Below are 14009 nucleotides of genomic sequence, written 5' to 3'. Positions count from 1 at the left end.
AAGCTAGAAGACGTACTCCTGTCGCGATGTCAGTGGGTAAAACCCAGCCAGGTACTTGGCGTGGAGTGTTGACGGTTGCCGCTGACCAAATCGCAGAACTGGCAGAAACTCACTAACTCAGACACACTGTTATTAAAAGTGTGGACGGACCAGTGGAGTCTTGTAACATAAAAAGAACTATCAGACGCATAATTTTAAGCTTAATCAGATGAAATGGGCCCCTAACTACACCAAAACACAGATAATTAGTTACAGTTAATATAAGAGCCGTAAATTCACAAAAATTATGAAAATAATAGACCTAAAAGCGATAACTGCACATTTCTTAGATATGCAAACGCTTCAGCCTTGGATACTTTTGCTGTACAGCCATGTACAGCGTTTATTCTACACTACGGGCCATTAAAATTGCTACACCAAGAAGAAATGCAGATAATAAACGGGTTTTAATTGGACCAATATATTACACTAGAACTGACATGTGATTACATTTTCTCTGCCTCGTGATGACTGGGTGTTGTGTGATGTCCTTAGGTTACTTAGGTTTAAGTAGTTCTAAGTTCTAGGGGACTGATGACCATAGATGTTAAGTCCCATAGTGCTCAGAGCCATTTGAACCTACTTTTTCTATTTTTTTATTACATTTTCACGCAATTTGGGTGCATAGATTCTGAGGAATCAGTATCCAGAACAACCTCCTCTGGCTGTAATAACGGCCTTGAAACGCCTAGGCAGACAGAGTTTGGATGGCGTGTACAGGTACAACTGCCCATGCAGCTTCAACACGATACCACAGTTCATCAAGAATAGTGACTGGCGTATTGAGACGAGCCAGTTGCTCGGCCACCATTGACCAGACGTTTTCATTTGGTGAGAGATCTGGAGAATGTGCTGGCCAGGCAGGAGTCGAACATTTCCTGTATCCAGAAAGGCCCGTACAGGACCTGCAACATGCGGTCGTGCATTATCCTGCGGAAATGTCGGTTTTCACAGGAATCGAATGAAGGGTAGAGCCACGGGTCGTAACACATCTGAAATGTAGCGTCCACTGTTCAAAGTGCCGTCAGTGCGAACAAGAGGCGACCGAGACGTGTAATCAATGGCACCCCATACCATCACGCTGGGTGATACGCCAGTATGGCGATGACGAATACACGCTTCCAATGTGCGTTCACCGTGATGTCGCCTAACACGAATGCGACCATCATGATGTTGTAAACAAAACCTGGATTCATCCGAAAAATGACGTTTTGTCATTCGTGCACCCAGGTTCGTCGATTAGTGTACCATCGCGGGCGCTCCTGTTTGTGATGCAGCGTCAAGGGTAACCGCAGCCATGGTCTCCGAGCTGATAGTCCATGCTGCTGCAAACGTTGTCGAACTGTTCGTGCAGATTGTAGTTGTCTTGCAAACGTCCCCATCTGTTAACTCAGGGATCGAGACGTGGGTGCACGATCAGTTACAGGCATGCCGATAGGACACCTGTCATCTCGACTGCTAGTGATACGAGGCCGTTGGGATCCAGCACGGCGTTCCGTATTACCCTCCTGAACCCACCGATTCCATATTCTGCTAACAGTCATTGGATCTCGACCAACGCGAGCAACAATGTCGCGATACGATAAACCGCAATCGCGATAGGCTACAATCCGACCTTTATCAATGTCGAAAACGTGATGGCACGCAGTTGTCCTCCTTACACGAGGCATCACAACAACGTTTCACCAGGCAACGCCGGTCAACTGCTGTTTGTGAATGAGAAATCGGTTGGAAACTTTCCTCATGTCAGCACGTTGTAGGTATCGCCACCGACGCCAACCTTGTGTGAACGCTCTGAAAAACTAATCATTTGCATATCACAGCATCTTCTTCCTCTCGATTAAGTTTCACGTCTGTAGAACGTAATCTTCGTGGTGTAGCACTTTTAATGGCAGTAGTGTATTTTGATATATGTATTTTCTGGGGTGCACAAGCATTTTAAATCAGGAAATTATGTTATCCGTAAATAAATCACAAATATTGAGTGAATTTTTCGTCAAATGTCGCTATGCGACGATTAATAATTTTGTTTCCATATTTCTTTAAGATGTATGTCACAGTTAAAAGTATCATCTTGCCTCGACGGAAGCACGGACCGCGGTTGCACGAGAAGGCTTTGTTGGTCCTCCACGACTACTCCAGGAAATACTTGTCTCAGGGCGGAGTCACAGAATCTAGCAGCAGGTGTGCGTGTTTGATTCTGACGGAACGGCATCGCAAATCTTTGAAGACTGCTCTCCATCCGCGGTGTTTCCCTGGGATATTGTGAGGCGAAGTGAATCGAATCATCCTGTTTGGGCTGATACAAATAGCGGGCTTGCAGTTTCTGCAGTTTACCGTGGAAAAATGGAATGATTTTGCAGTTCTAGAATGAGCATCAAATCTCTCATTTGGGCTCTGACATGAGGGACTCGGCCAAACAGTGAGTTGCTGCCTTTAAGCCAATGCCAACCTCTGCATGGAGAAATACGATTGGTAAGGGACGGAAGAAAAGTTTCGGCGGCTCTCCACTGTACTTTGATGAATCTTAGCAAAGTGTCGATCATCATTGTAGCTAAAGTTTTGAATCCTCCCCTCCAAATAGTTTTGTGGGAGAGAGGATAGAAGTAGGGGCGAGAAGTCGGTGACGGCGATGCTGCGGCTTCACCCTGGCGTGTTTTGCTGTGTTCTTTGAGTGTCGCGCTTTGCGTCTTGCACTACCCGTTCTCTACGCAGCTCACAATCTATGTCGTAAAATTACCAAATCTGTTTTCCCTTCGTAAACTAGGCTATATTTTCAAGGAGCTTATATGCATTTCATTTTTGCTTACTTGTGAGCAACTCGTGTTGTCTTAGTATACTGCATTGTAGTTGAAGGGTCTTTACACTTTTGTGAGCAACTGGTGTTGCCTTAGTGAACTGGGTAATAGATGAAGGATCTAGTATACGTTTCACCTTGCCTAATTGTAAGATCCACAGATTAGGAAGTCTATCGTGTGCCCTAAACAGCTTCCAGCTAGATTAGAATAATCGTCGATGGTCTGGATGATTCTGTCAGATACCAGTAATTTCCTACTGTGAAATTGTTTGCTAAAAATAGTCTAAGATTCGTACGGCGATAACTGAGTAACAGTCATCTTTTCTTTTCTTGATTGATGGAATAAAACTGCTGTTATTAATTAGGACATTTATCCTGTAGTTTTTTAAGTTTCGTAATCCTACAAAAGAGTCAGAGTAGGTGATCCTTAAGCAATAAATGTAGTCAATACAGATCTTTATTTTAGTATCACAGTGACGGAGTTGCTGTTGCAATACAGGTGGCCACCTTTTGAAGACTCTAAAATGAATTTATTAATTACTGTGTGACGAGCAGTGCATTCGCTCATATAGCATATTATTCGATGCTGACGTCGTCAGAGCAGATAGCACACTATACTGCCGAGCCCCAACACGCCGTAGAGGTAGACGTTCCTGAGCCTCCCACATAGCTTAACAGGCGCACCAATTCGATGCGCAAGAGCGTCAAATGCTAAAAACATCTTAGGTACAGTGGTTGAGAATATACAGACTGGAAACTGTCTGAAAAAGTCATAAATATTTATGTCACAATTACTCGAAACTTATGCAGTGAAGTATTTCGAATTTCTTGTTGACGGGTGTAATATTCAATAATGAACCGACTGATGATTTCAGATTTTTTGTATGTGCCAGATTTTAACAATTATTCCAAATTCATATATTTTGAGTTCGAAATCACTCGTCTTCTAACATGAAGAAAGGGCAAACTCTACAGGACGATTTTGCTAAATGTGGACAAACTGCATGAAACGGTCCCTGAGAGGATAACGAGCAGAAACGTCATATCGGCACTGGATGGAAATGCGTTACGAGGGAGAACACACACTTCAGTGCGCGGATACAAGATCTTTGACAGTGTCGGCTTCAGTGATGGAAAACACACATCAGAACACTCCAGGCAAGGGTGGGAGAGGAGGGGGAGAGTAACGTTCTGTCTGTACTAGTGTTTATCTCCACACTCAAGATGGCAGTAAGATGGAGCACCAACATGTACTAGCTGCAGTACCCTTCGTGCCACCAAAGGCAACTCTTTCAGAAAGGGAAGCAGGGTCATCCGCAGGAAGTATAGATGTGCCTCGACTGTGAGGCGTTGTGGAAGGGTGACTCCTCCCACGAGGTGGTAATTAGCAATCCGTACCCACACATACTAAGGCTGAACTGGTGCTGATGTTTCGCTGTCACCGTACCATGGGGATTCTCCGTACCCTACAGGTGGGTGTTGTGAAGGCAGTCCGTGGGTAATAAGGCATTCACGCGTTGTCGGTGATCAGATAGTGGCGGTCGTGGAAAGTGTTCGACGTGTCGTCTGGCTTGTTGCTGATATGGAGGCCACTGTCGGAGATCTACCTCCACCTTAAAGTGTAAATACCAGCCATATGTCCATATGATCGTTTTTGTTCCTTGTACTCTCACGTATCATTTCCTATCGTTTGTCGCCATTCAGGAAAATGAGCCTGTGTAAGGTATGAGCTTGGAACTGTGGTACACTCTTGTTGTGGTGTGCAGTGAGACTCTTGAACTGGTAGTGGGCAGTGCAGGGAGACGCTTGGCTCGCTCATTACTTGTGGCTCCCGTTTGTGTGTCAGTCTGGGCGGAATGTACTCGCCAGTAAAACGCATTCGCTGCCGACCTTCTCATGTCTGTTACCTAGTTTTGGCACTGCTTGAATTCTCCGTTCTTGTGCTATGCTTCCGAAACAGCAGCCACGCCACGCAGGCAGCAAACGTGCCAGGCGCTGCCAGCGCGTACTCACCCGCCTTGTCCCGCGGTGCGAGGTCGACTCCACGGCGAAGCAGCACCCTGAGCAGGAAGAACGTGTGCTGGCGCAGCACCGCCTCTCGCCTACGCGTCGCGTCCTCCACCTGCAACAAACGCGATCCGCGATCATGTGACATTTTCGGCTGTAGAGGCATATTTCAGATTCATGAAACAGCACTGTAACAACTTCTTTTTTTAATTTCGGTTAATGATCACAAACATATTGTCATAATCGATTTAGCTCCATAATGACCATATTCAGATCGGTCTGGAGAAGGGAAATCAGAAACAACTGCTGGGTAGTACACATCTTGTAAACAATAACTTACACAATAATGAAAATGTTCCCGTACTAATTTCATATACACACTTAGACAAAAAATACAACGCACTACGAAGGAATTATCCGAATGGGATGGAAATCGGTAGATGTGACATACATGTACATGCAAACAAATCATAACAGTTTTAGTCCAATTGGATGATTTATTCAAGAGAAAGAGCTTCATAAATTGAGCAAGTGAATAACGCATTAGTCCACCTCTGGGCCTTAAGGAAGCAGTTCTTCGGCTTGGCTGTGATTCACAGAGATACTGAATATCAACCTGAAAGATATCGTGCGAAATTCTGTCCAATTGTCCCGTTAGATCGTTGAAATCTCGACTTGTTTCGTGGGCCCTGCCCAGAATAATGCAAATCTTCTCATTGGGCGAGAGATCCGGCCAACTTGGCTGGTCAAGGTAGGGTTTGACAAGCATGAAGACAAACAGTAGAAATTCTCGCCGTCTGCGAGCGGCCATTATCTTACTGAAACGTAAACCCAGGATGGCCTGTTACGAAGGGCAACAAAACAGGGCATAAGTATATCGTCGACGTAATGTTGTGCTGAAGGGTGCCAAGGATGACAACCAAAGGAGTTTTGCTGTGACATGAAACGGCACCCCAGACCATCACATCTACATCTACATCATACTGCGCAAGCCACCTAATGATGTGTGGCGGAGTGTACTTTCGGTACCACTATCTGATCCCTCCAACCTTGTTCCACGTGCGAATAGTGAGTCGGAAGAATGATTGTCGGTAAGCCTCAGTACTGCCTCTAATTTATCGAATTTTCTGCTCGTGGTCAATACGCGATATGTATGTGGGGGGAAGTATTATGTTGTCCGACTCCTCCTGAAAAGTGGTGTCCCGAAATTTCAATAGTAAATTTTTCCGTGATGTACAACGCCTCTCTCGTAACGTCTGCCAGTGGAGTTCATTTAGCATCTCCGTAACGCTCTCTCGCCAGTTAACGATCCCGTGTCGAAACGGGCCACTCTTCGTTGGCTCTTCTCTATCTCCTCCATCAGTCCTGCCTGATAGGGATCGCAGATACATGAACAATACTCAAGAATCGGGCGAAAAAGCGCCTTATAAGCTACTTCTTTCGTGGATGAGTTACATTTCCATAAGATTCTTCCGATGAATCTGAGCCTGGCGTCTGCTTTTCCCACTATCTGTTTTATGTGGTCACTTCACTTAAGATCGTATAGTTACCCCTAGATATTTTACGGCAGACGCTGTCTCCAGCTGTTTGTCATCAATAATGTAGCTGTACAGTAGCGGATTTCTTTTCCTATGTATGCGCAATATGTTGCATTTATTTCAAAAATGGTTCAAATGGCTCTGAGCACTATGGGACTTAACATCTACGGTCATCAGTCCCCTAGAACTTAGAAATACTTAAACCTAACTAACCTAAGGACAGCACACAACACCCAGCCATCACGAGGCAGAGAAAATCCCTGACCCCGCCGGGAATCGAACCCGGGAACCCGGGCGTGGGAAGCGAGAACGCTACCGTTGCATTTATTTACGTTCAGGGCTAACTGCCAGAGGTTGCAACATTCATCAGTTCTCTGCAGGTCGTTCTGCAAATTCTTAGTATCTTTTGCCGTTGTTACTGTGGTATAGACAACTGCATCATTTTCGAATAGCCTTAAAGAGCATCAGACGCTATCTACTAGATCATCTATATATATTGTAAACAAATGGTTCAAATGGCTCTGAGCACTATGGGACTTAACATCTATGGTCATCAGTCCCCTAGAACTTAGAACTACTTAAACCTAACTAACCTAAGGACATCACACACATCCATGCCCGAGGCAGGAGTCGAACCTGCGACGGTAGCAGCAACGCGGTTCCGTACTGAAGCGCCTAGAACAGCTCGGCCACAGCGGCCGGCTGCAAGCCTTATAAATGCTTACTTAAGGGCCAGAGGAGGACTAGTGCGTTACTGACTTGCTCAATTTGTGAACGTCTTTCTCTTAAAGAAATCATCCAGTTTTTCCAACGTTGCAATCATTTTTTTGTCTGTACGTGTCCATCACATCCACTAATTTCAGTCCCGTTCGGACAATTCCTATGTCATGCGTGATTTTCTTGTCTTAGGTGTATACGGGAAAATTAGCTTAAAAATATGATGAAACATATTTGAATAAAACAGGAGACGCCTTATATTAACCAAACATGATTAAGCCAAAATGACATCGTCACGAGATATGAACGAAGTTAGCTTGGCATCGCTGAACAGCTATGATAATACAGTGGAGACGAAACCACAGTGGTGAAAGCCTCATAATGTGAACGGTATTGCTAATCTCAGTGCATTGGGATGCAGCTGCGACACAAAAACGTGTTCGTGAGACTAACTCGCCAGGTGTAGTTACTGGATAAGCATTTAACAAAAATGTTTATACAGTTAAATATAAAAGGACATGTCGAAAGTAGAATCGCGTCTGTATTGCGTTCCAAAGATGACCTAACGGACTAGTCGTGGTGTAGCCAGGGGGAGGATCGAGCAGCCTGTTCACTTGCTTGCGTCTCTGTGATGCGGTACAACAAAATCGTCGGATCTCTGTCCAATTGAGAAAAATTGGAGTATTATGGGCAGAGCACTCCAACTATCTTGGGATTCTGACGATCCATTTCTACAGTTGGACAGAATTTGGCACAATACCTTCAGGAGATATCCAACAACTCTGACAATCAACGTCAAGCCGAAAATGGTTGAAATGGCTCTAAGCACTATGGAACTTAACATCTGAGGTCATCAGTCCCCTAGACTTAGAACTACTTAAACCTAACTAACCAGAGACATCACACATCCATGCCCGAGGCAGGATTCGAACCTGCGACCGTAGCGGTCGCGCGGTTCCAGACTGTAGAGCCCAGAATCGCACGGCCTCCCCGGCCGACCATCCCCTATAGTTTCACGAAGTTGCGATGGGAGGCAGTGCTATACGTGGCCTTGAAAATGGCGTCTGTAACGCAAGTGCTTTCTAAGCGGAGGACAGTTATTGAATTTCTTTTGGCGGAAAACAAGAGCATCGGAGATATTCACAGGCGCTTGCAGATTGTCTACGGAGACATGACAGTGAACAAGAGCACGGCGAGTCGTTGGGCTAAGCGGTTGTCATTATCGCAACAAGGATATGCAAACCGGTCCGATCTCCCGCGTGTCGGCCGGCCGCACCCATCTGTAATTTTTGTTATGTTGGAAAATTGCGGACATTCTCATTTGAAGTGATCGACGGACTACAATAAAACACCTCGGTACACAAATGGATGTCTCTGTTGGTAGTGTTGACACACTCGTCCACCAGTTGCGCCACTTAACAGAAGGCCATAAAGAGGAACGAAGGATCATCTGTACGGAATTGCTTGCTCGTTACAGGGCTGATCGTGACAATTTTTTGTCGAACAGCGTCACAGGCGATGAAACATGGGCTTATCACTTCGAACCGGAAATGAAACGTCAATCCGTGGAGTGGCGTCACACCACATTTCCTCCGAAGAAAAAGTTCAAAGGCGCTTGCAGAATGTCTGCGAAGACCTCACAGCCAAACGTTGCCGTAATTTTAATGACAGCAGTGTATATACTTATCATTATATACACACCACTGTGTGTACATATCACTGTTTGTATGACTTCTTTATTTTTTCAAGGTCCGAAATGGAAAATAAAAATGTTTTATTTGCAACATATAGTTCCACCTAGCTTTTTTTCTACATAGTCGCCGCCCCAGCTTAGACATTTGTCATGGTGTAGTACCAACTTTCGACTACTCTCGCCATAGAAGCAGCCACCTGTGCTTTCCACCAATTCTAGCTATAGCTGGCTGTCTGTGTCAAAATGCTGTTGTCGTATCGAGCGGTTCAAATGAAAGTTAGATGGAGCCAAGACCGCGCTTTATAGTGGGTGATCAAACAATTCCCATCAAAAATACCGTAGGGGCGGTTTTTTTTTTTTTTTTTTTTTTTTTTTTTTTTTTTTTTGTCGCTGAAATACGCAGCTGCGCATCGTCATGACGGGAAGAGCCTGATGAAAATATCCCTCTTCACGTGTTATGAATTGCCTTTCCTAGACGATATTCTCGAATCACCTGATCTTGCTGAATAATATCATAGGCTCCGTCTGCCTGGGCCATGAACGTCTGCATATCCTGTTTGAAAGTTTCTGTACGATTGCCGCTCTCTGCTGTGATGCATGACAGTTACGTTATATCGGCTGCATGAAATCAATCGGAACCTCTCAGCACAAGGAAATCTAATGACAGCACGCACTCCACACTCGGAGGGAAATTCTACTTTTCCAGGCATCTTTATGTGTTGACTGCGCACTTACGACTGAAAAGTGCGACGTAACGCTGTCATCGTATATAATAGACTCACGCCGTTAACATCCGCAGAGAGCTTCTTCGGATTTTGAGTGTGGTTTTAATTTCACGACCAATGGGACTTCGGAAAAAAGTAGCCGTCATATACACTGAAGCGCCAAAGAAACTGGTATAGGTATTCGTATTCAAATACAGAGTTACGTAAAAAGGCAGAATACGGCGCTACGGTGGTAACGCCTATATAAGACAAGTGTCTGGCGTAGTCGTCAGGTCGGTTACTCCTGCTACAATGGCAGGTTATCAAGAGTTAAGCGACTTTGAACGTGGTGTTATTGTCGGTGCACGAGCGATGGGACATAGCATCTCCTAGGTAGCGATGAAGTGGGGATTTTCCCGTACGACCATTTCACAAGTGTACCGTGAATATCAGGAACCGGGAAAAACATCAAATCCCCGACATCACTGCCGCCGGAAAAAGATCCTGCAAGAATGGGACCAACGACGACTCAAGAGAATCGTTCAACATGACAGAAGTGTAACTCTTCCGCAAATTGCTGCAGATTTCAATGCTGGGCCATCAACAAGTGTCATCGATATGTATCCTTGATGACTTCACGGCACAAAGCTTTACGCCTCACCTCGACCCGTCAACACTGAGGATCATTGGACTGTTGATGACTGGAAATATGTTGCCTGGTCGAACGAGTCTCGTTTCAAATTGTATCGAGCGGATGGACGTGTACGGGTATGGAGACAACCTCATGAATCCATGGACCCTGCATGTCAGAAGGGGACTGTTCAAGCTGGTGGCGGCTCCATAATGGTGTGGGGCGTGCGCAGTTGGAGTGATATAGTACCCCTGATACGCCTAGATACGACTCTGACAGGTGACACGTACGTAAACATCCTGTCTGATCACTAGCATCATCCATGTCCAATGTGAATACAGTCGGACTTGGGCAAATCCAGTAGGACAATGCAGCACCCATAAGTCTAGAATTGCTACAGAATGACTCTAGTAAAACTCTTTTGATTTTACACACTTTCGCTGGCCACCAAACTGCCCAGACATGAATATTATTGAGTACATCTGGGATGCCTGTTCAGAAGAGATCTGCTCCACCTCGTAATCCTACGGATTTATGGACAGCCCGCAGAATTCATGATGTCAGATCCCTCCAGCACTACTTCAGACATTAGTCAAGTCCATGCCACGTCGTGTTACGGCACTTCTGCGTGCTCACGGGGGACCTACACGATGTTAGCCAGATGTACCAGTTTCTTTGGCTCTTCAGTGTATATTATCGGGAGCCGTAGCCCAGTCGGAATCCACCTGATTTCCGCAGAGAGGCGTTGTTGGTCTGCCTTTACCGCCTTAGCAGGACAATATAGACAGCGGCCACATGGCTGTCAATCATTCGTAGAAGGCTGCTGCAGATCTCGCATCGACAGCTGGATATGCCGCTAACTTGTCAACTACTCTGATTTCAACTCTACTCCTTGAGTCCTGGTGCCCGCATCTCGTGGTCGTGCGGTAGCGTTCTCGCTTCCCACGCCCGGGTTCCTGGGTTCGATTCCCGGCGGGGTCAGGGATTTTCTCTGCCTCGTGATGGCTGGGTGTTGTGTGCTGTCCTTAGGTTAGTTAGGTTTAATTAGTTCTAAGTTCTAGGGGACTGATGACCATAGATGTTAAGTCCCATAGTGCTCAGAGCCATTTGAACCATTTGAGTCCTGGTTATTCGCTCTTGGATACTTTAATGTTTGTGGTAATGCACACAGTTGACAACCACGACAACAGATGTGAACTTTCTACGAACAAACTCAGAACGTTTGTTTCGAATTGATCACTACAGCTTTGCATTTCTCATGATGTTTCTGTGTTTGTATCTTGTTTTGTCTTAATAAACGGTAACAGACATGCCCTTTAAAGTAGGAAACGATGTTCCATGTGTGAGTTACGCAATTTCCAATTACTGGTGTTACAAAGCGACAGCTGTCGGCAGACATCTCCAATCAGCCGGGCAAACAAACGTCAGATTGCACAGGGCTTCACAGGATAAATGAATGAGAGCAGTCGGCAGGAAATCCCTCTAGCTAAAGAGTAAAGGTGAACACTGGAATAGAACCCGTAGCAGTAGCTGTATATCACGGAGAGCTCTGAGGAATCAAAGAAACTGTCAACTACGGGATTATTTTAGAAGCATTAAATATCGTACTGACGTGAATGAACGCTAAAAATTTATTTGGTACTAATACTTAAATCTGATAACGAATTCCATTTTTGTGTAATGTATTCATGGATCGACACTACAGCATCAGTGTTAGGTGACGACTAAGGTTGCTCTAGAAATATAAACCAGTAAGAATGAATGAGTAGAAAAGAACTGACCTTCACAAGTTCACCACGCGAGGCAACAGAACAAATGATGCCTAAAAAGAAAAAGAAAAAAAGGAAAGACCAACATGCAGTGAATCTCAATGTGAAAAATATTGATTTTGCGGCTCATGCACCTCACAGTAATGAAGAAGGAGGTGCATTAAATTTTTTACACTTCCACTGTTCAGCACATGTTTTTGATTCGAATCAATTAGGGTATATTTAGTCCGTCTCCGTAGCAGAGTAATCGGCAGTGCTGACTGCCATGCGGAGGACCAGAGTTTGACTCCTGGCACTGCCAGGTGTTTTTCCTCGGTGGGAAGACTGGATAAAAGTAAACTCAGCTTCGTGATGACAATTGAGAAGGTACTTGTCCGAATAGTAGCAGCTCCAGGTTGTGAAAACTGACAATGGCTTTGTCATAGTTCGAATATAATAGCTTTCTTGAGACTGATAAGCTTATGTCCACGAATCAGCATGGTTTTAAAAAGCATCGCTCATGTGAAACTCAACTTGCCCTTTTCTCACGTGATATTGAGCGAATTATGGACGAAGGGCAACTGACATATTCTATTTCTCTAGATTTCCGGCAAGCATTTGGCGGCTGTGTCGTAACATTTGCATATGGCAACATTTACCTGGAATACTCTTAAAGCATTAGCCGACTGCACAAATTTAAGCCTATAAATCAATTCTTTATTCGAGAGCCGGCCGGTGTGGCCGAGCGGTGTTAGGCGCTTCAGTCTGGAGCCGAGAGACCGCTACGGTCGCAGGTTCGAATCCTGCCTCGGGAATGGATGTTTGTGATGTCCTTAGGTTGGTTAGGTCTAATCAGTTCTAAGTTCTAGGCGACTGATGACCTCAGAAGTTAAGTCGCATAGTGCTCAGAGCCATTTTGTGTTGTGCAAACATGGTTCTGCACACAGACTGATAAAATGTAATTTTTCTTTCGACATCCAAACATCATTAAACATTTTACGAATATTCCACGCTACTGTAAGCAGGTAATACGTCCATCTGTGGCTCATTTCCAATAAATTTGTAGATAACTTAGCCTCGCTTCCAATACGTGGTTGAGCCGTGCTGCGGCTCGCGTTGGTGCTGTCTGTAGGTTTCCGCCCTCTGTTCGAGGCCAGACTGTACCGTTTAGTTGGCGTGGTTGCGGTTGTTTGTCTTCTTCTCGTGTTGACTGGCGCCAACGCGGTTTCGCAAGCGTTGCCTGTCCGCTAGTGGCAGCATCGGCGGTTATCGATTTGTAGTAACTGTTGCTCTATCTTTGAGGCGTCGTCGTTGTTTTTCCGGGTCGTGTGAGTGGGCCAGTTCGGTTGGGGACTCAGGAGGAGCCAGGTCTGTGCAGTGCAACAACACGCCAGGAGCGCTGGAGGCACGCATGGACTGCCGGATGGTTACGAGGGTGCACGGCTTCGACGTAAACCGGATTCAGCAAGCTTTAAGATGAGTGAATTTCAATCCAAGTAGAGAAACCTCCACCATTGTGATATCTCGCGATTCTCCAGTGACTTGGGTTCGTGTTGCTGCTCGTAGTGTCGCTGAGGCGAAGAGCAGCGAGTGGAGTGCTTGGGGAAGGCGGATTTGATTAGCTTTCCTCGAATTCTTATTACTGTTTACTGCGTACAACTTGTTACAATTTGTTAAGTTCTACCAGCGGTAATTTTTCTTGCCTGGTGGCCGCTAACGCCCCAGTTACCTGCCCTGGGGGTTAGTGTATGTAACGTCAGTGTACGTTTCCTCAACTTGCCGCTACTGTCGGGGAAGGCATGTAGTTTTGACAGCTTTCTTGATTGTAGGCCGGTTGGTGATTCTTCTTCTCTGGTGGTAGTGATTCCTTTCTCGTTCCGGGCGCTATAAACGCAGTATTCTGGGGACGTAGAGCAGAGCGCCAGTTCCGGCTTTGGCGTATTGTTGCATCCCTGCGTTTGGTTTATCGGACGTCAGGTAGCTTCAGCAAGATTATCATTAGTCATTCGTTAGACTGCCACTAGTCTGAGTTACCATCTTGTGAAGTGAATGCAACTCTTGGCTGCCTATGTCATCGATCGCGAAAGTGTTTGTTGCCGGACCTTCTCAGAGGTCGATTCCTGGAGCACCGTCTG

At 45.5% G+C, this 14009-nt stretch overlaps 1 protein-coding gene across 1 annotated transcript in view; it reads right to left on the bottom strand.

Moving 5' to 3' along the window:
- LOC126262421 (multiple C2 and transmembrane domain-containing protein) overlaps positions 1-14009 on the bottom strand; it is a 1124939-nt gene that overhangs the window by 936380 nt on the left and 174550 nt on the right. Inside the window, exon 2 of the mRNA XM_049959054.1 lies at positions 4850-4958. The gene's annotated coding sequence lies outside the window, so the exon portion shown is untranslated. The remainder of the gene's footprint in view (positions 1-4849; positions 4959-14009) is intronic.

Source organism: Schistocerca nitens, chromosome 6 (assembly GCF_023898315.1).
Source record: "Schistocerca nitens isolate TAMUIC-IGC-003100 chromosome 6, iqSchNite1.1, whole genome shotgun sequence".
In the NCBI taxonomy this organism is placed as follows: domain Eukaryota; kingdom Metazoa; phylum Arthropoda; class Insecta; order Orthoptera; family Acrididae; genus Schistocerca; species Schistocerca nitens.
This window is presented reverse-complemented; position numbering and strand designations above follow the sequence as displayed.